Source organism: Lagopus muta, chromosome 3, assembly GCF_023343835.1.
Source record: "Lagopus muta isolate bLagMut1 chromosome 3, bLagMut1 primary, whole genome shotgun sequence".
Taxonomy (NCBI): Eukaryota; Metazoa; Chordata; class Aves; order Galliformes; family Phasianidae; genus Lagopus; species Lagopus muta.
The window spans coordinates 2,732,470-2,757,366 of record NC_064435.1 but is presented as its reverse complement, the minus strand read 5'-3'; the positions used below and the strand labels follow the sequence as shown (position 1 = coordinate 2,757,366).

The window sequence follows — 24,897 nt, the reverse complement described above, 5'->3', positions numbered from 1 at the left end:
GGGTGCACAGGTGAGGGTAACCAGCAACATTCTACGATTTTATGATTATATCCTCCCCACAAGGCAGGTCTGTGCCTTTCCAGCAAGGATGGAGGCTGCTTCTGAAGGGAAAGGAGCTGCTCCTGGAGCAGGAAGGGTTACAGGCAAGGGGCAGGTCCTGGAGTCTGGCAGGATGCTGGAGTCCCCTTGCTCTCTTCCTTTCTCCCTTTCCCTTCCTACCCACCTCCTTCATTAAGTTCCTCATTACCGGGGGGCACCTTCCCCAGTCTTCAAACTCAAGAAGCAGCACCTTCACCCAAAAGCTGCCAGGATACAGCACGGACTTTTCCTCCCTCCCCCCCCCCCCCCCCCCCCCTTCCTCCATCTGCTCAAGCCTGAAAAACACCCTGGGGGTATTGCACTGGGATGAGAGACCCCACACACACACTACCAATAGCCGTGCCTTGATGAAGCTGGGAGGAATGCTAGGAAAGAGGTTAAATACATAAGTAAATAAATGCGCATACATAAATAGGAAAGGGTTAATGGCTGTTGCTGTTCACTGGCATAACCGTGGTGGGAATCCATGAGCACGGGGGGGGGGGGGTGGAACGGACAGAGGGGGGGTAGGTGTGCATGGGTAGATCCAACCCCCCCCTTTCCGCCTGCAGTGTTGGAAGCTGTGTTGGGGAGGAGGGGGGAAGGAGTGGATCGCTGCCCCCCAGCGTCCTGACTTTTTAGCGGTGGATGGGGACCGAGAGAGCCTCATCCCGCTTCCCCTCCCTGACCCTACGCATCCCTCTGCGAGCACCTCTCTCCTGCAAGTTTGGGAAAGAGGGGAGGCAGAGCCCCACTGCCCCCCCCCCCCCAGCCCCAAACCCATCACCACCGACCGCAGCTCCCTTTTCACCTCCTGTCTCCCTGCTTAGGGCTAAGTTGTCCCGGGGAGGCTGCGTTGCCCGGTTGCCAACGCGCTTCGGGTTTTTCTGGCTCTTGTGCTCCATCCATCCTTCCTTCCATCCATCCATCCATCCATCCATCCATCCATCCATCCATCCATCCATCCATCCATCCTCTCCTCCTATAGGCTAGCGGAGCATGCCCAATGCAAATGCCGTGGCACTTCGGGTCCGTGCCTATAGCCGCCTGTTTTACAAAGCTCCGATCCGTGCGTGTGCGTGTGGATGTGTGTGCGTTTCATCCCTCCCTCCCATCCCTCCCTTCCCCTCTCTCTCTCTCTCTCTCTCTCACTCTAATGTGTGATCTGGAAAGCTTATAAAAGCCTGATGTAATCCTTAATGCAGCCCCTGGCTACAAAGACTGGATCTAGTTTCACAGAGAGAGATTCAGAAGCAGAATTAAAAAAAAAGAAAAGAAAAGAAAAAAGAAAAAGGAAAAAAGTGGGGGGAGAAGAGAGAGAAAGAAAGAAAAGCAGACGAGTGGATTTTAACCAAACATATCTTTCTGGAGAAGACTGTTCTCTCTCTTCGCTGCTGGGAAAGCTACTCTGAACCCTGCTGTATATTTTTGGGAGGGAAGAAGAAGAGGAAGACTTGATTGCTTGGATCTAATGCTTTGCTGGCTTTTAACTGCGTTTTTCCGCTCTCCTAAGGATTCCTCAAAACCCGGCTTAATTATTTTCAGCTTTTCTCTTCCACCTGCCTCTCTGCAGAGACACCAAAGGTTCTCCCTTCCTCTCCCTCCCCACTCCCGTTTCTTTTAGAATATTTCACCCCCCCCCCCCCCCCCCCGTTCGATATATACATATATATATATAAATGTGTATGTATATATATATGTAGAGGCAAGAGTGGAGGGAGAGTGAGCTCTGCCTTTTGGACTCCACGCGCTGCCCTATGTTGGGTTGGTTACCCCTGGATATGTCTCTGCTTTCCATTTGGAATTTGACAAAGGGAAGAAGGAGGATATAAAACCTGGGGAGCTCTGCAAGGTAAGGGGCTCCTGACAACCCTTCCTTCTCCTGAAGAGGGGAGGGATGGGGACTTCTCCGGTATGCGTTTTGCGGGGTCTCTCCATCCATTGGGGGGTGAAGCATCGGTGGGCACCATCTCCTATTGCTTTTTTGCCCCTAGAAACAGCACCAGGAGGAGGTTATCTTCCCCTCTTCCAAACCCCCCCTCCCCCCCCCACCTCCGATCCTCACTGCAATTTGGAGCGATAGAGCATAATCGCTGCCTGCCATGGGAAGTTTTAACTTTCGTGCATGAGGGTCCTGTGGGCAAACATCGAGCGGCAGTGGGAAACAGTGATGTCTGCAGGATGCGGGGAGGTTGGGGGGGGGGGGGGGGGAGAGGGGGGGAAATGAGAGGATGGCATTTTTGTCCTGGGGAAATGAGATGAGGACGGGCTGTTTCTGGGGGAGAAAGCTGGGGGGCATCGGTGCACGGAGCTGCAGAGCAAAAGCGGGGCTGTACTGCAAAGTGCTGCGAATCCGCGGTGCTTCCACGGGCTCCGGGACTCCTCCATGCCTGCAATGTTGGCAAACAAAGTCTCGGAGGGAAAGGCAGCTGGGTGTGAATCCTGCCCCTATCTGCCCCCAACCCGGCTCTTTGCTTTCCTCGTTTCTCACGGAGAGTTTTTGGGGATAGCTCCTTGCTTTGCCGCTCATCTCTCCAAGGCTGTAGGCAGTGGGTTTGGGGAGGCAATGAGCTTCCTCCCCCCCCACTCCCCCCCCCCCCAAAAAAAAAAAAAAACAACAAAAAAACAGTGCTGTTTATCAATGCTTTGCTTCACACAGTAGGAGAAAATTATCTTTTAGCCTATGTAGAAATCAGAGTATTAGACAGATACAGTGCTTCAGGTGCTCAGGGTATGCTGGCACCCAGGCACAGCTTTAGCCTTTCCTATGGGGATGGGGTAGAGGGGGAAAAGAAGGAGTCTCCATCAGGGATGCGTAATTACAAAGCATCTTGTTCTGAATCACCCTGTGTGGGAATGAATCGCAAAATTTGTCTCTCCCTCTTCCCCCACCGCCCCCTTTCCTTTCACGGCCTGACATTCGCTGATGGAGGGTGGCTGTTGATGCATCTCCAGACTTTTGCAGAGAGGTATTTCAGCCATGGCTCTGTCAAGGCTCGAAGTAGAAGTGGGGTTGGGGGTGGTGGGAGCAGGTAGATGGGTTTCAAAGGGACTTTTCAGCACGGTCGTGCCCTGCTTTTGGCTTCTATGGCATCAGTCCCTGGCAATCGAAGGCACCGGGTTGCAAATCAACTCTGCGAGGTATCTCCAGCTTGTGACTCATGCTCGTAGTCCTGCTCCTGCCCTGGCAGAGGAAACAACCCCTGTGAATCATATGCACAGAGAGGAGTGCAGTGGGGGGAAATATCAAGGCAAGGTCAAAGAGATGGAGGGCAACAGGATTCCCTATCCTACATCCCTGACCACCCCAGTCCCTTTCCTAGCTGAGGTTTCCCAGGGCTCAGGCTCCATCCAGCTCCAGCTCGAGCCAGCTGACAGCTGATGGCTGAGGGAGGAGGAGGAAGGTGGAGGAAGAGCAAAGCTACTTTGACAGATGTCAAAACCTGCGCAGCAGTGGAGCAAAAATCACATTGCCTCAAAAGCTGGAGTCGCCCTATTGGGGTGGCCAGGGGAGGTTGGGGTGCAGTCTGCATGGCCCCTTTACCTGTTGATTTGCTCCAGGTTTGCTGTCTCCTGGCTATGCAAAGCCTAAGGAGAGCCAGGAGGGATGAGCCCTGAAGTTGACTGGCGACCTCCGCCGCGTAGCAGGGAGGACTGTGTATTAATGATGATGACTCTGCTTTGGCTGGTGCTGAAATATCTGTATTATCTATTATCAGCTGGGAGACGAGGCTGGAGGCTTCGCAGAGCTGGGATCTCATCCAAAGCCCAGGCTGCTAAAGGAAACAAACAACTCCCCGTGCATGTTAAGTGGGTTCCTAATTAATTAATGACTCATTAACCTGGGGCCCCAAATTCTATCCAGCACCTCACCAAGGAAGAGAAGGGAGGTCATGGAGTGGCCACAGGCTGAGCCAGGCTGGGACTGGGGAGAAGTATAGTGTTGGTTATGGTGGACATGGCTCTCAACTGCAGGACAGGAGATTGATTGGGAGGCATGGGGTGCAGGCATCAGACCCCCTCTCTATCTTATGAAAGGGTGCAGCATCCTTTCTTCTAACTTCTGCTGGGGGGGGAGAAATGGGAAGGCCAGGCAAGAATATGCAAGGAGCAGTGCTCCTGGCTGTTCCCATGGCACTTGGAATAGCATTGCAGAGCCCCAAGTGCAGGGATAAGGGCTTGAAGTCTCTTCTCCTCTTCCTTGGGCTCTGCATGCCAATACGGGTCAGTGATTGAGGAAGGACCAGCTGCAAAGTGGAGAGGGTTTACGACAAAGAAGGGGGAAACTGAGTCAGGGGGAGGTGTGCTGGACCCCACACCCAGGCTGAGAGATGTCTGTGTGTGTCATAGGCAAAGGGGGAGCTCATGAATTATACTCACATCCTAAGAAACGGCCAAAGGGCTGCAGGAACCATTAGTCCACGCTATGGACAGCCCTGCTGGGATGCAGAATGGATCAGGAAAGCGATTGCATTGCTTTATGCTGTATACGTCCCCTTTTTACAACCACCCTAAACTTCGCTCCCTCTTCGCCCTCCCCATAGCATCGGGGCTGTCCCACTGGCTCGAGAGAAGTCTGGGGGGCACTAGAAGAGACTGTCAGGATCCCGCAAACCCCTCTTCTTCCCCAGCCCAAGCCGTTTCTCGCCGCGGGGGGAGCAGTTGGGGGCGGCCGGGGCTTGCGGCGAGCGGCGGGGAGATGGCGCTCGCAGCCCGACGATGGCCGCTCGCCGCCCCCGTTGCGCACAGATGGATGCTCGGCACAGCCCTCCGGAGCAGTGCCCCCACCCTTCCTTCCACATCCCCACCTCAGAAAATAAAATAAAAACAAACAAAACAACCCAAAATCCAATAAACAACCCGCCTGCCGTTGGGGCTTGCAATCGCCCTCGACATGCTGCCCCTCAAGAGTTATTCCCCTTCTTTCGGTTATCACCTTCCCATGTGCTTTTTGCTCCCTCCCTCCCCCCCTCTATTTATCCACATCACTTCCTCCCCACATAGTTGTCCCCCTCAACACTTCTCCCCGATATCAGTATTTCTGTGAATGTAGGTGCTGCTTGAGCATCTCCGGGTGTGCAAACATAGTGTGTGGGCACAACTGCAGCCCTGCTCATCCCCATGCCCAAGAGGGGGGGATGCAGCATCCTCAACCCCAAGGGCTCACTCTGTTGATGCAGGTGGTCTTTCAGACCCTACACACGTTTATCTAAGTACTTTTCTGCTCAGAGCATTTTACAGACAACAATCAGTCACAGTCATTGGTCTGGGTGGGGAGGATGGTGATGGAGGGCTTTCCCATGGCTTTTCATTTCCTCCTTTTTGGGGATAGAGAGGAGCAAGCAGTTCAATGGCACAATCAAATTCATCTCATCCAAATTCATCTTCTCCTTGAGCAGAAGTGTAGCATGCAGGAAATCCCCTGTCATCATCACTGATACCTGTTGCAGGATACCAGCTCGGCTCATTAATTAGCTCCAAGAAACCTGTGCTGGTAAACAAATGAGTTAAAGTCTTTCCCTTGTCTTGATCCTGGGTCAAGGGCTGCCCGATTGCTACCTTTCCAAGATAGATGCAAAAAAAAAGCAGAATATTTTCTTCAAGATGGATGACAGACTGTCTCTGTAATTACCTCTCCTCCTCCCCTTGGAGAAAATTCACATTCCTGAGTGAGCCTTCAAAGCACAGGGAGCTGCCACCTGGCCTGGGGGTTTACAAGGGAGCATCTTCCAAATTTGCAGCAAATATTGAAACAGCTCAATGTGGCTGCAGGTTAAGTGCAAAGGTTCCTGGTGCATATCATGTGTTCTTCTTACAGTTCTTATCCCAAGTCTTTGGGGTTTTCCACTTGCCTGGGGTATGGCAGGAGGTGCTGGAATGAAAGTGCACTATAATTGTGACTTGCTAGTGGAGGTTGCTTGCCCATCCATGTATTCAGGTGGATGAGGGGTTTTGAGCACTGAAGCAAGGGAAGAAAGGGGATGGGACCGAGGTGGGAAAGAGAATTTCTCAGCCAGAGTAGGGTAGCAAACTCAGCATTCAACCATGTTTCTGCCAAGGAAAACAGTATTTTAGTGCCCCATCTGCACTGGAGTCCATTTCCACATGGTCTTTCATGTCCCGGATCCACAGATCCAGTCCTAAATTGCTATGGCAAAAAGCTGTGGCAATCCTTGTTTTTCCAGGTTGGAGTCAATGCAGATCATAGAATCATGCAGTCATAAGATCATACAATATCCCGAGTTGAAATGGTCCCATGAGGATCATCAAGTCCAACTCAAGACATCCCAATCTTCAGCATCCTCCAGTCTCCCAGCACAGAAGGTCCCATCTACCTTGCAAATCTTATCCCACCCATTGCCCATCCCCAAGACAATATTGGTGGAATTTTCTTCCAAAGTAACGAACCATCAACTGGAATCCAAAATCCCCACTTGGAGAGCAACCTGGCAAGCCAGCTCAAGTGGAGGGCACACCTCCTTTTCTCCTATGGGCACTCTGTGTGATGGTTGGCTCTTTAATATAGCTTGCAGTAACGCTAAGGCTACAAAACACAACATTTGTTAAATAAAGAGGAAAATGAGCAGCAAAGGAGGTCCCTTCAGAAAGCCTGTTCGTCACCACGTCTAGGGCTTAGAAATTCCTCTCGGTGCCTTTCAGAGAGAGGGTTTTGTATCAGTCTGATTATGTTGAGATAATCTGTCATGTTGCTCCAGGAGGCTCTCAGGGAAAGGGAAAAAAAAAATTTAAAAAAAAAAAGGAAAAGAAAGATAATATTTTAAATCAGAGGGCTGCTAGATTGGTGACTCTCTCGCAAAGACACACATCACTGCCCCCTTTATGAAAATTTAAATTGGTTACCTCTGTCAGAGAAAATGAGAGATTTGCTGATTTTAATTTGTTGGAGCAGATTGTCCCCCCACCAATATTATCAGAATCAAACCAGGGTTTGATGTCCTACCTTCCTCTGCATTTTTTCCTTTTTTTTCCTCTGAATATTTCTTTATAAAGCATTGATCAAGGAGTGGTCAGCTGATAAGGAATGAGTGGCTGAAACTGCAAGGTTTGTCACATAAAGTGCTGTGCCTTATTCCTGGGACAAGGGGATCTGGGGAAAGAAAATGGCATTTGGAGGCAGAATGAACAGAAACCTTCTAAGGAAACGACTTTTTACCGGATTGGAATATTTGTAGAGGCAAAAGTGGAAACAAATGGCTGTAATCTTATGTGATGTACTCTGTATTAAGCTGATGTATATATATGAAGCAAAATACATCAAATAAAAAATTCTCCTTCCAGTGAGCATTGTGGGTTTTAGGCAGGTGTTTCATTCCACATAGAGCTGCTGCTTGCTAAACTAATGTAGCCTGAGACGAGGACAGAGGAAATCTGCATGCATTCGGGACACCATTTTGTGCATGTCATGTGCATGCACCAGCATATATTATTGCCAGGTTCTTTTTCTGAAGTTCTAGTTTTGGCCTGAGGATGTGATACCTCTTCCTACCCTTTCAGCACTCTCGCCTACATGCTCACCTTGTCTCCTGCCTGTCATCAGGCTGGCCTTCCTAGATGGAGATTTTTCCTCGGTTTCTGAGCTCACCTGACCTATAACAAAGTCCTTGCTGTTTACATAATAACTCTATATTAGGACTATCCCATTCCTGGCAGATGAACCTATTCCATATACATCAAGAGTTCTCTCTCTAAATGCTTTTGGGACAGGGGCCATCATGATTCGCATGCTAGAATGGATCTTGAGCTGAACTCTTTATCTCTGTCCCATCTGTGCTGTTATCTTCTTGTGCACCTCTCAGCTAATCATTTGAACTTACTGCTCCATAAACAGCAGAAAGCTTGAGCTACCCAAAGCAGAACACCATGGTTTGATTTTAAAGGATGCTGTGGTGCAATCCCCACCAAGGGGAAGATCTTACCTACTGCCAAACCATAAGTCTCAGGGTAGAGTTTCAGGTCACAATTAATTTAGGTGTTGGCCACACTGTATGATGTTTTCAGCTATTAAATGGGTCTACTTGTCTTCTTCCTTGCCTGGTTTTGTTTCCCAGGCCCCTTGATCATCAAATAAGAAATCCTTCCCTTGCGATTATGAGATGAAAATAATCAGTCAAGAACCAAACACAAATTCTACTTCCTGTGTTTTGACTGTGCATGAATGTCTTTCCTTAAACTTTCCTCCCAAATAATGTTTCCTTATACTTTCTTAATCCATATTTTCTTAATGTCTCTCTGTGACTGAGGGTCTGGAAGGGTGTGAGCCTCCTGTTCACTCTGCTGTGTTCCCCCTGGATCAAGTACATGCTTTACATACAAAGGAGACTTTGTATAACACATTGTTCTGCAAAATGCTTTGCTGTATGGTCCAGTCCATTGATATACAAGCAGATTAAGCCCAGAGCTGGAGCCTGGTTTATACTACATATTGTTTAGTAGCAATCTAACAATGACTGTCTTCTTCTTGAAACAAATATCTGATGGTTCCTGCAAATGAAAGTCGATGCACCTTCAGAAAGAAATTTTTCCCAATGGGGTCTTTCGTATTGAAAGCCCTGTTGGTAGATTTATTCATTGTGCAGGTCTGTTCCCTTAACAAGTCAGTTATTCATTGGCCATTGCTGGAGGGTGTGCGGGATTTATGGTCATAGTCCTGTAATCAGATATTTTGTTATAAAGGGCTTTGCCACTGTGGAAGGTTTGAATAAATCAGTATGCAGCAAAAATTGATCCTCTCACAATCTATTTCTAGACTCAGCTCCTGGTTTACGAATGCCTTCCCCCTACTAGAATCATGCTACTTATGTCTCTGCATGCCCACGCTCTGGTCAGCTCTACCAAAACTTTGCGTTAGTGCACGTGCACACACCCATACAAATTCACACAATGCATGTTTTCTGAATGCAATTTTCCTGCTGACCACAGTTGAGATGCATACTGTTATCATTTTCCAGACCAAAGAAATGTTTTCTCTATCACCTAATTTAGGCATTTAGAGTTTGGAACAGACTGCTTGAAAAGGCTTTAATCAAATGCCAGTGAAGAAGGGGAAATCTGATTTTGAGTAGCTGCGCTGATGCTTTAAGTACTAAAGAGCTTGGCCTGCTAATCTCCATTCTCAGATGTTGTTCTACAATCTGATCAGACCTATTGAGTTGAAAGCAAGGGTTAATTACAGAAAAAAATCCCCTCAACATTACACACACAAAGGGCAAGGGTGAGCACCTTACTTTTTGGTTGGTGCAAGCTCACCATGTGCAGGTGATGGTAAGAGCCTTCTATTATTGTACGTGCATGTCTCTGTGGAGATAATTGCAGCAAAGCCTACAATTTTGATGGCAGAAATCAGGAATATGAGGATAGAAAGATCTCAGTAGCCTAGCAGCCAGTACGCCTGCTGTTTGGTAGGTGTTTGGTGGTGTTAAATGGTCAGTGGTCAATGAAGAGAGAACTCAGTGCTCAGGTTGAGCTCTCCTGGGATCTATGCTTAGAAAGGAGTTTGGCAGTGGCTAGTCAGTGTTCTAATGTGCTGCTCACCCTTCACGTGGGACATAGCAGCTTTCCTGAGAAGCTTTGATGGATCTAGGGATGGGCTAAGATTTTGGAGAAGTCACTGTGTTAGGTGTGCCCTCGTGAGGGCAACTGGTTTGAAAGAGTGTTAAGAGCTTGTGATAAGGATTACCTCCACGGAGCACACCATGGAAGGACATACAGATTCTTGAGGGAAAGAAGGACGGTGGGTCTTGGAGCTGTCCATGCTTCAGCAGTCAATGGATGTGATATGATGCTATTCAGTTATTATATAATGTTATTCAGTTATTCAGCATGGCACTTTCAGATCAGCCATGAAGGCATCTGAAGTCAAGAGCCAATGTATGTTTGCTTCATATTCTGAATGCTTAAAAAAAAAAAAAGCAATATGAGCAATGTAAAAAACAACAAGTCCTGTGTGACTTGCTTTTTCCTGCCAGCTTGGGGGTTTTAGAAATGTTAATAGGGAGAGCAATGCTGTGGGGACTTCCAGATTCTCCAGATGGAGATGATTCCGCTACCAGCAGGAGAGATGGTGACAGTCAGAAGCACAGCAAGACTGGGAGGGCAAGAGGGGAAGCAGGGAGAGATCCCAGCAAAATGCCAGTTAGCTGTGGAATTCATTTCAGTAGGATGCACGGAAATATTAGGAAGGCATCCTGTGCAGCAAGAGTTGTCGTGGTTGCAGAAGTACCCAACACACCCCTCTGGATTTACACAACTGCCTGTCCATGGGCATCTCCTGCAGGCATAGAAATGCCACTGGAAGGGAAGATTTTAGCAGCAAATCCGCAGATAGTCCCTTCTGACATAAGCCATTCTATAATAGGGCAACCACAATCCAGAGCCTTGCCTCCTCCCAAGACCAAGGAACATGAAGGGTGGAGAGGAAGGAATTGGACTAGGCGATTTCCAGAGGCCCCTTCAATCTCAAGTGCATGTGATTCTGTGAAGATGGAATATGAATGCTGTGAGGTTTTGATTCTCCCATTGGATTCAGATGCTTTCAAGGGCTGCCTGCTCAATTTGGCTTGTATATGGCAAGCAAAAGGTCAACAAGGCATTTAAAGGTTTCCTGGGAAAAGCACTGTATTGCAGGACATACTTCAGGACAGACCATGGTGGGACTCTATGGTAGCACCTTTTGGGCTTGGTATCTCAGAGAAGGGGAAGTCTGAAGAGAACTAAGGATCTGAAATTTAAGAGTGTGGAGATGCTTTGAATGGGAGCAAAGACTTGAATCATTGTGAGACACAGCATTTCTATCCCCAGCAAATCAGCTATCCTTGCTCTTTGCTGGGACAAAGCCCTGCATGGTCATTTTGTTTTCTTTATCCGACTATTTTCTGCCTGGGAAGGGGTCCTACTATATTCTTGCATTGCTCTGAGTTCTGGGACCCACCCATAGAACGTCCATTCTTGTTCCCACATAAACAAAGCAAACAATAAAGGAAGAAGAGAAAAATCAGGATATTAAACATCGCCTTCCTATCTTGAAAAAATGCCAATATCTTTATACAAGAGCTCAAAATAGTTTCCATTTTATGTGGTGAGGAGAATGTGGGACAAAGCAGTGATTTTTCACACCTCCCTTCCCTTGCTCAAATCATCTCTAGAAGTGATGGTTGGATCTAAATAGGACACGACTTTTCCCAGGCCTGGAGTTTGTTTACCAGACTCTGCTTATATGCAAGTGACAGTGCTGGGAAGTGATAGGAGAGCTAAATACAGCTTCCAAACACAACCAAACACGTCATATGCTCCACACCAGACATGGCTGCATTTCACATGGACTGAAAAAATCTTCCTGTAACTTCCTGTACTCATAAATGCAGTTTATGAACTGCAAGGTGCACAGCATGCTGTAGTGATGTGGTTATTAAAACCCCAGCCTCCCACCTCAAATTACAACCCAAATGCTATGTTTGTTTCCCACTTAATGCTGGCCCTCTGAGGTTTTCCTTTAGCACTAAGCCCTTTTGAAGTTGCTGTTGATTACAGAACAGACAGAGTAATCTCCCCATGGAAGTTATTTGTAGTTGTGGGGGAGAAGAGGTGGAAAGAAATCAATCACCCTTGTGCAAATGCCAGAAATGGGGTGGAGGCCCTTTCTACCCAGGGCCCAGTACACATCCTGCCACACAGATGTCCTTAATCTGAAGCATCAGTGTGTCTGTCGCAACTCCTTAGACAATAAGAGAAGGAGTAATTGGAAGGGAGCTCAGCTCTGCAAATTGGCTTTTGGTCTGGAAGGTGATTCCAGAGGTGTAATTGTCCAGCCATCAGCCCCTCATCAAATGCTGGTGACTGAGCTTCTACTTATACCCTATTTTCTCTGTTCTTGTGGCAAGTAGCCTGGCTGTTTTGTGGGTAATCAACAGGGCAAATCAGTTGAAGTCACTGTGCTTTATTCCTTCCCAGGCTATTGCACAAGACTGTCCACTTTCTAAACTTCTCTTGATGAACTCTTTTAAGTCCTATCCCTTGGTATCTGTGGGTGGTACAGCATCTAGCTTGAGTAAGGCAACTGTAGAGGTCTTGAGCACAAGTCAGATGGTTACTCTCTGGATTCAATTAGGTGGAAAGTGAACTATTGGCAAGGATGAGACCAGTTTGTATTCTGATCTTGCTCCATTTACAGCCAAGCTCCAAACATCCATGAATCTCTTGGGGAGCTGTTCCCGTCTCTTGACAGTGAGTTTATTTGTGCCCTTTCTTAGGGATTCTCAGTCTCAGGAACATTTGGACTGGTGGTTCATGAAGTAGGGGAATTTGGTTCTTGTCTGTGTAAGGCTGCCTAACTCTAGGTGCCTCCCAGTACTGCTGTACCGAAAAGAGTGAGGGTGGGAAATCTCTTGTTGACAAAAAGCTGATGCACAATAGGCAGACAAAATTCTGTTTGTCGGAATTCAACTGCTATTTCAAAGCTTGGATTTTTAATTTTTTTTTTTTTTTTTTTTTTTTTTTTTTTTTTTTTTTTGCTTTGTAGACAAGGATTCTTACTGGCAAGTCTCCCCATCCTGATGTTCTTGATTTGATCCATTGCAGGTTCTGGGTGGCTGCAGCATTTGGGCTTTGCCAAACATTAACCATAAATAATCTTGAAACAATAACAGCAATAAGCCCGGCATTTTTGCACTGATATTATAAAAAAATTCAGAGCTAAGAAACGGTGAAGATCAGCTTTGACCAATGCAGTCATCAGCTGCTGATGGTTCTCCTTGGTTTCATATAATCTGTAACTTCAGTGAGCAAAGATCCCAAAAGTGGCTGAGACTTGGTAAAGGATTAAACATTCTTTCCTTGGAAGAAGAAAATCTTGCATTTGTAAATATTAGAAGTGTGAGAATACTGGGGAAGTCTATGTAAATATGATGCTGTTAACCCCATGGCAGCTAGAAGAAGCTTTGACAGAGGCTGAGCATTGCTGTAATCTGTTCAACCAACTTTTTATAGATCTCTTTACTCCTTATTCGTGGAGTTTAAGAGGGTTTGCAGTATTTCAGTGATAATCCCTGGGGCATGCTGTCCCTTGGATAGCACCTGGTTTTGCCTTTGCTAGCAATTAAATAATGGAGAAGTGAAAGAACAAAATGAGAAAGGAGCCATTGACATAGATGAGCAGGCTGAGAGGGAGTTAGTATACACAAACCACATCTTAGGACAAGACTTTGATGATAACCTGGAGTGTCCTGAAGAGTAACCCAGCTAGCAGTGTGGATTTGAATTCTGTGACTTGCCCCACAACCACTTGAGGTGAACATGGTGCAGTGTGGCATCTGAGGTGAGTCTCTAACATAATGTTAACTTAGTTGGGCTGAATTCCTGAATCCATTTTGGCCATCTGATGGAGGCTTGTGGCTCACAGTTCAACACCTTCTCAGTGCACACGTGGAAAAACCGAGAGAGCCAGAGGGAAAGGGGAATTGGCACTACATCCAAGCTTCAGTGACATTAAATATCCGGGAAGGATCTTGGCTCCTCCTATGCACCACTTCTCAGTGCTGATGAGGAGACACACGACTGCCTTGCTGAGCATCTGTTTCACCCATGGCAGTGGGGAAGTGATTTTCTTCGCTGCTGTACTGATTGGAAGTCGAACAGCCTTCAATCGTGTGTTGATTATATTCCTGGGAGCATTGCATCTCCTGCAGGCTCTGATAGCCTGTATGCATGAATGCCAACCTGTAACCCAGCAGAGTCTTCAAAACTATATTTTCTTGTGAGACAAAGCCTGATAATTTCTGGCTGTTTAAAACCATTCAGGAGCATCCTAAATTGTGTCCTCTGGGCTAAATTCCAATGTCAAATCTTTTGTATTTCAAATTCTCCTGTATGATTATTGAAACAGGGGGATGGAATCACTACATGAACAATCAAGGACATTCCACCCCCAATTTTTCCTTCATTCTGTCATTTTGCTGAACCTCAGGCTACTTCTAATCCTCACCTCCTCCTGCAGCGTAGCTAAGGCCCTGTAAACTGAACAAGGATAAAACAAAGATATGCCTTGCTTTTGCGCAGACAGCCTGATTTTCAGAACATAATATGATTAAGCACTTCTCCAGCAGCACTGTCCCATTCAGTGCCTGGCCAGAGCCTGTAGGAACATGGACTCTCAGCATGTACATGGTCACCCTCTTTTTGGTAGAGAGAAGGTGAAAATCCTATGCCATACTGTGGCTCTGGGTTAACTGTGAGGCAAGCAGCAGTTCATGTGCTGAGCTGTGTGGAGATACCTATACGGGGGTTCCTCTCTGTCCTATAGCACACACACTGCAACCATCAGCCATTTTCACAGCTCCATAGATCACTGGATAAAAATCACATTTAATTCTATGGTAAGGTCACTTTTTAGTTAAAAGGGACAGAATGGATTTAATTTACAAGCCTCTCCAACTTTATGGCTTGCATTTAGAGTTATATCTATTATGTAGTGCCAAACACATATTATAAAAATTGATTCCCCTTTTCTCTTCCCTCGATTTGCTGTGTCAGGCAGATTCTGATTCCCCTCCTGTTTGCTTCAAGCCAACAGACAAAGGTAGATCTAAATGACAAAGATGACATCTGTGACTGCAGAGCACGGGTTTATAGTGGATGAAATTGGTTCAGATCTACTCCTGGATGTATTGGAATTAATATGATTTCTACCAACCTATCACAGTACAGCGTAAGAGGAGGGGGTTGTAGTCTGCAAGGAAAAGTGAAGATCAAAGCAATTACAAGGCACAGCTGGTCAACAGGTTAGCTGTGGTTACTGCCTTTATGCAGGCCCTTTAATGGTTATGTGACTTGGATACCTATTCTAAATTCAGTGGCAAATTCCAGACAGGATAAAATTTGAGGAGGTCATGGAGAAAACAACTTTTTTTTTTTTTTTTTTTTTTTTTTTTTTTTTTTTTTTAATTTCTTCTAGGAAAGCATTAAAAAAAATTACAAAGAAGCACCTTGGTTCAACGGCACTGAGAATGAGGGTTGGGAGAGAGAGACTATGGCAGTGAAGGGAGGGAATAGGATGACAGCAAGATGAAGTAGATCCAATTTATTGCTCGATCATCACTCCTAGCATCTCAGTAGCTGGTGCTGTAGCCTTGGCCCTATTTGATTTGGTTTAAGTGATCTCTTCGCAGAATAACGTGCTTCAGAGTGGGGAAGACAAGGCCACATAAAGCCAGCACACAACACCAGAAGGAGTTATTGTAATCTTATGAGTTAAGTTGGTGGGTTCAACCCGTGATAACCGTATGCAACCATCCTGTGGTGGGAGTTGAGCAAACTTTTTAGAGGCATGACTCTATCTTGATTTAGAAGCTCCCAAGTGGTGGTGAATGGAACGAGTCTTTCAAGGGAGAAAGACTTGGTACAAGACCCTAGAATGAATGGAGAACCAAGATTCTCCTTAAAGTGATGAGGGCTAAGCTCCAGTGAAGGCAATGTTTCTTGGAAAGAGTTTTCCAATAGGAACTTCACTCCCTCCTCTTTGCTTTAACCCTTGGGTTTAGATCTGGTCTCAGGCTGCACAACAGCACTGGAGACTGCAGACAGCAAGCTAGAGCACGGTCATGGGCAAGACTGTTTTCTCTTCTACCAGCAATGAGAAATATCCCCAAGCTGTAATATACCAGTATGAGACTTGAGTTCCCAGTGGGTCTCAATTAGAGATTTCTCTACTGTTTTCTTTGCCCAATCAATAACACCAGGGGGGCAGAGATGGGTGGATCTACCTCCCTTTCTTGCAGCTGTGTTGCTCGAGCAACTGTTTTCTATCTCTATGATTAAGTCGTGCTCATAAAATTCACAGCAAACACTCTAGGCAAGCTGTTTTCTGCCTTTTAAAGCTGAGAAGGGGGAGAAGTGAACTGCATTTGCCTATATACAGTCCTGACCATGCTTGACTGAGTGACTGCGGTAAAGCTAGAGCTATAAATAAAATGCATGTGAATGTGTCTACCCCAGTAATCTCCTGAGAAGAAGCCATTTTTTTTCATTGAAATATCCATATTTTTAGCCTCCATTTGTATTAATTAGGGTGTTCGGTTTTTTTATTTATTATTATTGTTTTGTTGTTGTTATTATTTTTTGTATGATTACAGTGCAAGCAAGGTAGTATTATAAGGCATCCAATCTAAAATCACATTGTGAACAAAGTGATAAGGGACTCAGACCAAAGAAGACATCAGTGCCAAGGAACAAGCACAGTGCCAGGCAGAGGAGGGGATTTAGAAGAGGAGGGACATTCCCTGAGCAAGGTCACGCTGTCAGCAATGGCTTTCCTTCCAGGGCTAGATGCTGCGTCCAGGTTGAGTTTAACTGTGAATTGCACAGTCCTGTTGAGTGTTTCATGGGTGTGAATGGTGAGGTTTATGGCCTGTGCATTAAATCTTGCTCACCTAGCACGGCTAAAATAAAAATTAAAAAACCAACCAAACAAACACAATTGAGTAGTGTGAAATTGGGCCCCTTTACATTTTGAGTTTCTTAGATGTCTTTTCCTTTAAAAATCATTTTTACAATTAGTAGTCTGGAATTTGAACTGTGGTCAGCAATGATAGTAGGGATATTTTTTTAATTGCTACTTCCATTTGTATTTATTTTCTTTTCTAATGTAATCTGTCTCTTATAATTGCATGACTCCAGGAATTCTGATTTCATCGAAGAACACCATACAGTGTGAAAACTACACTGGTTGTGGCAGAATCTGAGGGCAGAAGTATGCCCCAAAAAACTAGGAGATTACCAAGCAGTAATAAGGACAGAATACTGTCTCTGTGAGAAGCATTTGCCTCTGCATCTTTTCTTTCAGTCTCCAAGGAGCTCTGTCTCTCTAACAGCAGCATCCTAGAAACTGAAAGGAGCAGTTCACAAGGAGTGAAGGTCCCTCTGGCATCATAGCTACATTTAACAGCATCCTGGCTGGAAAGGGTTTGTCCTTTAGGTTCACCGTTTGGAGATCATGAGTCGTGTTTTTAGAAGTCTAAACATCAGTTTGCCTAAAAATAAGCAACTGAAATGTGCCAACAGGAACTTTGGACTTGCAGGTGAGGGTTAAACATGAGATAGAAGTTGAGTCACAGCAATGTGGAGAAAAACAGAAGAATCCTACCCATAAGCTGCAAATGTGCATGTACACATGGTGGACAAGGTAATGAGTGAAGTAGGTGTGACTTAGATGAAGATGCAACATGGGGCAATAATGAAGGGAGAAGATTAGAGTATTTATTATAGAATAGTTTGAGTTGAAAGAGGCATTTAAAGGTCATGTAGTCCAACTCTCCTGCAATGAACAGGGATGTCTACAGCTAGATCAGGTTGCTCAGAACCCCATTCAGCTTGACCTTGAATGTCTCCAGGGATGTGGTGTCTACCACAGAAAGGATCTCTTTCAGCCTGAGATATTCTGCTTTTTCTATTTCTCTTCTGTTAGACTTCCTGATGTGCAGATATTTCTGTCATGTTAAGGACATGGCTCAGCAAGTTTCTTTCATCTGTACTGCCTCCATTCACCTTGACATGGAGAGAAATTTAAGGCAGAGGGAAGTGAGTGTATGAACAAGGGGCATCTGGTACCCAGTATTGTGGTGCCCAGCAACTCCTGGAGATTTACCATGAGTCTGTGGCTCAAAAAAGGGCTCCCGGGTAATTCACTGTGGACAGACTAGTGCTGCTGGTCTTGGACACATTCATCTGATTGCTGACATCATGCTGTATCATAGAATCTTTAAGTTTGTTAGAGACCACTATGTTCATCTTCTTGAATCAACCCATCACCACCATGCCCGCTAAAACTCAGTGCCACATCTACTGCTGTCATAAGAACCTCCAGGGATAGTGATTCCACTACCTCTCTGGGCATCCTATCAGGATAGAGTTCCTCTCTGACATTTGCCCTGGACCCCTAAAATGCCTGTATCTTCGATGATAAGGCATTAGAGATGGAAGACCTGAAGTAGAAATGAGTCTACTAGAGGAAGGAGTCTCTCCTTCCTGCAGAAGGTAGCTGTCATGTCTGTAGGATGTCACAATAGGTCCTTGAGATACCAGGGCTTTAATGTAAGTTTAAAGCAGAAAATTTTCATCTTGTTTCTGATGATTCACCAAATACCTGAGAGAAAACCCCAGAAGGCATCTTAAGGAATAGAGAAGAACACTGATGCAAAAGCCACTTTCGAGTTTGGCTTTACAGATGGAGGCTACAGGGGTGTGAAGTTTTTTTCCATCTCTGTTAAATATAAAAGGACAGGACTGTAAGAACATACCCTGCAGCCTTCCCAGTGAATTCCATCTGAATGGTAACAGGGAGATTGCCTTGTTAGTCATACAGGACTGACTGTCTAGAATGATAATTTTTCTGGTAAGTAGAAAACCCAACACATAGATACATATATATATGTGTGTGTATATATATATATACATATATATGAAAATTTAAGCCTATTTATTCTCATGGCAGCACTGCCCTTTAGTTTAAAGAGTCCTTTTTCCTTCCTCCCCCTAGTGCTTCTTTCTCTGCCTTTAAGCATAGCATTTTAATCTTCTGTTCACCTTCCTTTTGGAAGGCCAGATATATCAGTCTTTTCTGATGTCTCCTGGTCATCTTAATTGTCTTTCTCTACAATGCAGCCTCACTGTGTATTCATCTTCCTTGAAAACGAGCCCAAGTAATATATGCAATATTTTAGAGATGATTAACAAGTGGAATGGCTTGGGTTGGAAGGAACATCAAAGATTATCCCCCTGACACAGGCAGAGTTGACAAGCACTAAATTAGACACTAGATCTGATTGCCCAAATTTTAGATGAAATATTTTAGGTGTTAGTTCAAATATTTTTATCAGTTTGGGCATTGATAAGCTCCTCCAGAGCAAAGCCAAGAATCAGTTTCCTGCTATATAACCCCATTCCTTTGCCCCCACTCCATGTTAGAAGTTCCCCATCCCGAAGCCAACAGATTGATGCTATGGTGGAGTCATTCCTGTTTCAGTTTCCCAGGCATTCCAAATGCTAATACCCTGAAACAAATGCTTAAAGACACAGAAAGCCAAGCTCTACTTTTCTGAAGAACAAAGCCAGTGAGAATCCGCCTGTGGCCTACAAAAATTGGGAAATTAGCATGACAAGAATGATTCACTTTGTCTGGAAATGTCTCCACCAGTGGCTTCTAGGTTGACACATGGCATTTTTGTTTTTTTGTTTTTGGTTTTGTTTTTTTTTTCCTGGTTCTCTTGTTTACTTGTGCCCAAATTGTGTCTTTATTTCCTACTTTTCTGCTCCTTAGGGATGACTTTACTTATTTACAGCTTTCAGTATAGGAATGTCCTGATTACCTAAATATGCATGTATTACCCTTATGTTACACCTGAGGAAAATGGAGCAGAGGGAAAAAATGTCTGGGAAGGAGGCTTGCCAAGGCATTGCTAAAGAGAGGTGTTGGCCAGGCTGCTGTGGGCATCCTTTATCCTGCAGCAACTTCCCTCGGATGGTGATGGATTCCTGGTTCTAATGCCTCCCCATGGGCAGAGGCAGTCTACCAGGCAGATATTCTTATAAGGAGACTGGTTGTTTTTCCTGCTCCTCAGCCTGCATCCCCCCCTTTCCCTGCTTTGCTGAGCTGGGATGAATGGGAAGAGAGAGGCTCTGAGTGGACTCTGTTCTCCAATGCCAGTCGCTGCTGAATTTCAAATAACTCCCCAAACAAAACCCAAACAAGCAGGCCCTTGTGTTTCTCTATCTCCTCTCTCTTTGGCCTTAGTCACCAGGCTTGGCAGCAGTGCTGCTCTTCTGTGGCTTGTCACATGCCTGCTGGGGAGGATGGGCATCTCTTTCCTTCTTCTTTTCCTTCAGGGGTCTAAAACAACAGAGCCCTTTGCCTTGTTTGCTTTGCTGGGGCAGGAGGGAGTGGGGAGAGAAGAAAGGGGAGGAGGATGCTGTAACTCCCCTTGGCATGTTCTTTGGTCAGTAGCAGGGTGAACGCTGGCATCTTCAGAAGAGCAGCTGCTACTGACTGTCCTTGTCCTCTGCTTCCCTCGTGCTGGTGGCATCTGGTCTCCTCCTCACAGGGGGTGATGGGAGAGATGCAGAGAGATGAAGGGAAAAGAGAAGATGCTGCCCTATGCATGGGAACAGAATCTCCCTCTTGTCCTGGTGCCATTCGCCAGCTGGCTGAGGTGTCTCAGCTGTAGAAAGTGGTCAATGAAATTAGCTCAGTTTTTGTCCTCAGCTGTCCTATCGGTGAAAGAGAACAGCAGGGCAAACCCATCTGGAAAGCACAGTTTGGCTAGCACTCTTGTCTTGAGACACTGGGAATGGACATCATTCTCTTGGTTTTGGGTGTGAATATGCATGGTAGACTGTGGAGGGAAAAAGAAGAACACACTGCTCCTCTGTTCACCTCTGCTCTCCATCCAGGTCTGGGGCATGGCATTCATGGTGAGAAGGCTAACACTTGATCTGAGCAGAAAGCTAAGGGGTCTTGAGACCTGCACAACTCACTCCACTGATGATAGGATGATAGGATAGACATTTTAACCCCTTTGGGAGAGCACTAATAGGGCCAAAGCTATTGCAGACTGGTGGTGCATCTCCTTATGACCTACTCATTTTTGTCTGACAGACTCCCAGTGGTCTGTTTTCTGCTAAAAAGAGGGAATTAACACCATTCCTTTATCTCGTGTCTTAGACCAGAAAAGCCCTCTGTGCACAACTCACTCAAGATGCACTGCGAGTATTTGGCAGCATATTGCAGCGTTGTTCACTCCACAGCGCTCAGGCACAGGTTGCAATTCAGCCCTGCTTTAACGGGATGAGAGGGGCTGCTCATCCTGGCAGCGTGCTTGGCGTGCACTGACTTTAAACACCAGGACAGGAACCCTTGCTTGTGATAAGGGTTGTTAACTCCTGACCTAAATAGGCCAAAAGAGAGCAGTAGTTTATGGAAAGCCTGTTCCATTGGTCTGGGTAAAAGCCAGCCAGCTTCTCCCTGTGATCTATTGACCAGAAAGAGAAAATCATTAATAGCCTTTCTGATTGCCTAAGCAGAAGAGCCTAAGTGATAGCTGGTGCCTGTGCAAACTCACAGGATGGGTTGGGACAAAGGAAGCTTTATCTATCTTGCAGATAAATACAGATCTTCCTTCTGCAAGGTTTGTTGCTGCTGCTTTTTTTTATGGGCACAACAGCATCTGAGATACTGACATTGCAGCAAGTCTCTGCAACTGAAAGGCTCACGGAGCCATCAGAAAACACAAAAGTAAAGGATAATGGCAGGGCCTGTACTAACCCAGGTTTCTGGGCTAAGTTCAGGAAAATCTGGATGAAACTCAATGGTCTCATTCTGCCCAAGGATGAACTACATGAACAAAACTGTCCTTTCTGGAATAAAAATATACATATATTAAGCAAAATACAAAATATTTAATGAAGAATGACCTATATATAGTACCATCCCAATGTTCCCTTTGAGATGAAGAAATTATCCTAAGAAACTCTTTCAGAATCGTGCTCTGTACAAATTGATGTTTGCACCTGTTCTCTGTGTGTGCAACATCGATTTGGTTGAGCTGCTGCCTCTGTGTGATGCTCCACTGCTTTTAAAAGGGTTTGGCTTTTTACAGTTATGCTCAACACTGATTTTGAGAGGGAGCTCCTATTAATATATCTTTTTATATATTCCTACATATGATCTTTATAGCTAACTATATATATGAAATAGCAAACACCTCCAGCAGGGAGTGGTACGTAAGGAGACATTTACTGCTAAGCAACCATTTCAAATCCAAGGCTGCAAATTGTTTCTCAGCCTAGGACAGCTCTCTTAACCCCTGAGCTCTTCTACTGAAACAGGGAAGCAATAGGCATTTTGAAATGAAAGGCAGATTTATTTTTAAAATACAAATTGTTCCAGAAATAAGGTTCAAATCTTTTCAAGGTGATTGTTTTTCAACCAGGTTTTTGGGAAAAAAAAACATCAGAGAAGAGTTGCTAAAATTACCAGTTAAAAAATGCAGTTAATTTAGTCTTCTTTCTCTCTTTCTTCCTCCTTCGTTTCTTCATTCATTCCTCCCTTCCACTGGGAAAATATTTTGAGTTTCTGTGAGCTCTTTTTTACATTCACAACAGCTTATCTCAAAGCCAATTTTTAGCAAGTGATTGTTGCCAAACTCTTTGACTACTAGATATTCATGATTCCTTCAGTTGCATTATCAAATTGCATTTGATAAGATATAGATCATGAATCACTGTCATTTCCACCATAGAGAGGCTTAAATGAGTCCATATATAACATTAGCATGTACAGGCAGTTTTCCAAAGTTTTTTAAGAAATAAGTTGGTTTTATACCAATACTTCCAGATAGAGATACTGGGATTTTAGTAGTCAGATTTCAGCCACAGGTAAATGCTCATGTATGTCTTTCTGTAACTAAGTGCTGCAAACACATATATTTAATCTTCCTTTTGTGAGTAGCTGATCACAACAGAAAGATGACAAGTACTGATCAGCTGGTAACAGACAAGATATTTTTACACAGTGTTCCAGGCACAATTGTCCTGGAGAAGCTCTCTATGAACAACTAATTTTTTAACTGTCAACTTTGAGGGTCTTAGGCCTTCACTGTGACTTCCTGAACTGATGAAGGGGATGAGATCCCTCAGCCTCTACCCAAGTCCTTGTCACTAGAGGGAGGCAAAAGGATGCCTAGTAGAATGAAGTAGTTGACCTACGGCTCCTTTGGTGATAAGTGCGTTTCCAAATGTTCCACTGATCATCAAATTATCCATAAGAAAATAAGGGCCACTATATTACTCTTACAGGTGCAAATTTATTTCCTGCTTCTCCTCCTAACCCCAACCGAGGTTCATTGAATTTATGACAAGTGAAGATTATCCATCTGTAGAAAGAAAGTGATAAAGAGAAAGACCAGATGGTGGTCAGAGTGAACGGCTGGGATTATAAGGAATTTGGAAGATTTACGGAACATGTTGTTGAGGGTTGCATCAAAATCAATTTCTGAAAATGGAATATGAAAAAAAAAAAAAAGGCATAGCGAGGCAGAAGACGAAGAGCGGCTGGAATGGCAACATTTGCCATGCAAGTCCTGATCAACGACACTTATAACTTTTTCCTCTATCTGGAAAAGGAGATATTTTTTCATTGCGATGATGTTTCCATGATCAAAAGGTCAAAAAAGAGATGGCATGCTTTACTCCTAAGTAGCCTTAATGCTATCCCAAACACCTTACTGCTAGAGCTGAATGTGGAAGATTAAAAACACTGCCTAAGTGTTACTTATGTTACTAATTACTACTTGTCATTAATGGCCAATCATAGTGTGAAGAATGACTTCGTATCTTTTCCTTCTGTGTCCTGTACTAGTGAGTCCCATTGGCTTGCTTCATATATGAAGGATTTTCCTTCTATCCATCTTTAATAAATACCCTTGTAATTTCCTGCATATCAACCAGAGAGGTTTAAGTTATGAGTTACTTTTCTTTTGGGTGTACGTTTGTACATAGCTATTCTCCTCTGTGTGCATTTATGACACTTAATATTTCTCTAGTGCATTAGGAAAACCAAACAAATAGATGCAAAAATAAAATTACATTTTGATGATTTACTTGGATGGGAAGGTGTCATTTTTTCCCTACTCACCTAAAGGGAAGTTTCCATATCCTCTATGAGCCAAATCAAAACAGCTCCTTATGAAGCATCTGTGGACAGAAAAAGAAATATCCAAATGTAGCAGATTAATTACCTCATCTTTCATCAGATGATAATGTGTTCTTGCTTCAAGACTTCCAACTCCCACACTTGCAAAAGGTGTCTTATGGCTAGCGTTAAAGCTGAGCAAAGGAATCAAAGAACCACGTCTTCAGCAGTAGATTCTTTCCTTTTGCACAAGTCAAGACTTTCCATGGATGCACATTGTCTGAAAGGACAACTCAAGATTGCCACTTGTCAATTCCAATATTACTGCTTTCTTTCTTTTATAAACAGTGTTGACTGCTGGTAGAAATCCTGATGAGAATAGGTGATTTGGGAATTTATAACAACTTCCTGTTTTCTATTTCTGCATCCCTCAACACTTGTTCTTTCATCTCATCATTTCTCTATAGGTAACCAAAGGCAGCTAAAAGGCAAAACTGGAGTTCCTAAATTACCCCTAAATTACTGTTTAGTGTTGGTTGCTTCAGCTGTATTAAGAGCACACATAATCCCAGAAACGTACAGTCCGTACCTAGCCCACTTATTATGAGAAGATGGAATAGTACTGACTCCCAGTGGAGACACAGATTGATTGCCTTTTATCTGGAGTTAATCTGAATGTAGCTCCACAGGGGAGATGTCCTGTCCCGGAAGACATTCAAGGTCAGGCTGGATGGGGCTCTGAATAACCTGATCTAGCTGTAGATGTCCCTGTACATTGAAGGGGAGTTGGATTAGTTGATCATTAATGGGCCCTTCCGACTCAAATGATTCTATAATTCTAGGTGGATGCCTTGAAAACCCTATAGGGTAAATATCAAAACCACCATGGACTTCCCCCATATAAAATGACAAAAATTGGGTCACTGAGGCTTCTTGCCAGTAGGGACTCTTTGATCCATCTCTTATCTCTAAAGCATACCACGTCACTTAATCATACCACTTGAAAGGGGAGTCTCTTTTAAGTGATTATGTGCCTTGAACTCAGGAAGAATCTCCAGATCATAGAATCATAGAATCATAGAATCATAGAATTGCTCAGGTTGGAAAAGACCTTCAAGATCAAGTCC

The 24,897-nt window shown here is 44.7% G+C and overlaps 1 protein-coding gene across 2 annotated transcripts in view; it reads left to right on the top strand.

Annotated features, from left to right (window-relative positions):
* Nucleotides 1-1,161: 1,161 nt before the first annotated feature.
* Nucleotides 1,162-24,897, top strand: part of ADGRB1 (adhesion G protein-coupled receptor B1) — a 277,331-nt gene continuing 253,595 nt past the window's right edge. Inside the window, exon 1 of one of the 2 annotated variants that reach the window (XM_048938834.1) lies at nt 1,162-1,930. The gene's annotated coding sequence lies outside the window, so the exon portion shown is untranslated. The remainder of the gene's footprint in view (nt 1,931-24,897) is intronic. The other variant, XM_048938835.1, reaches the window with a different exon arrangement.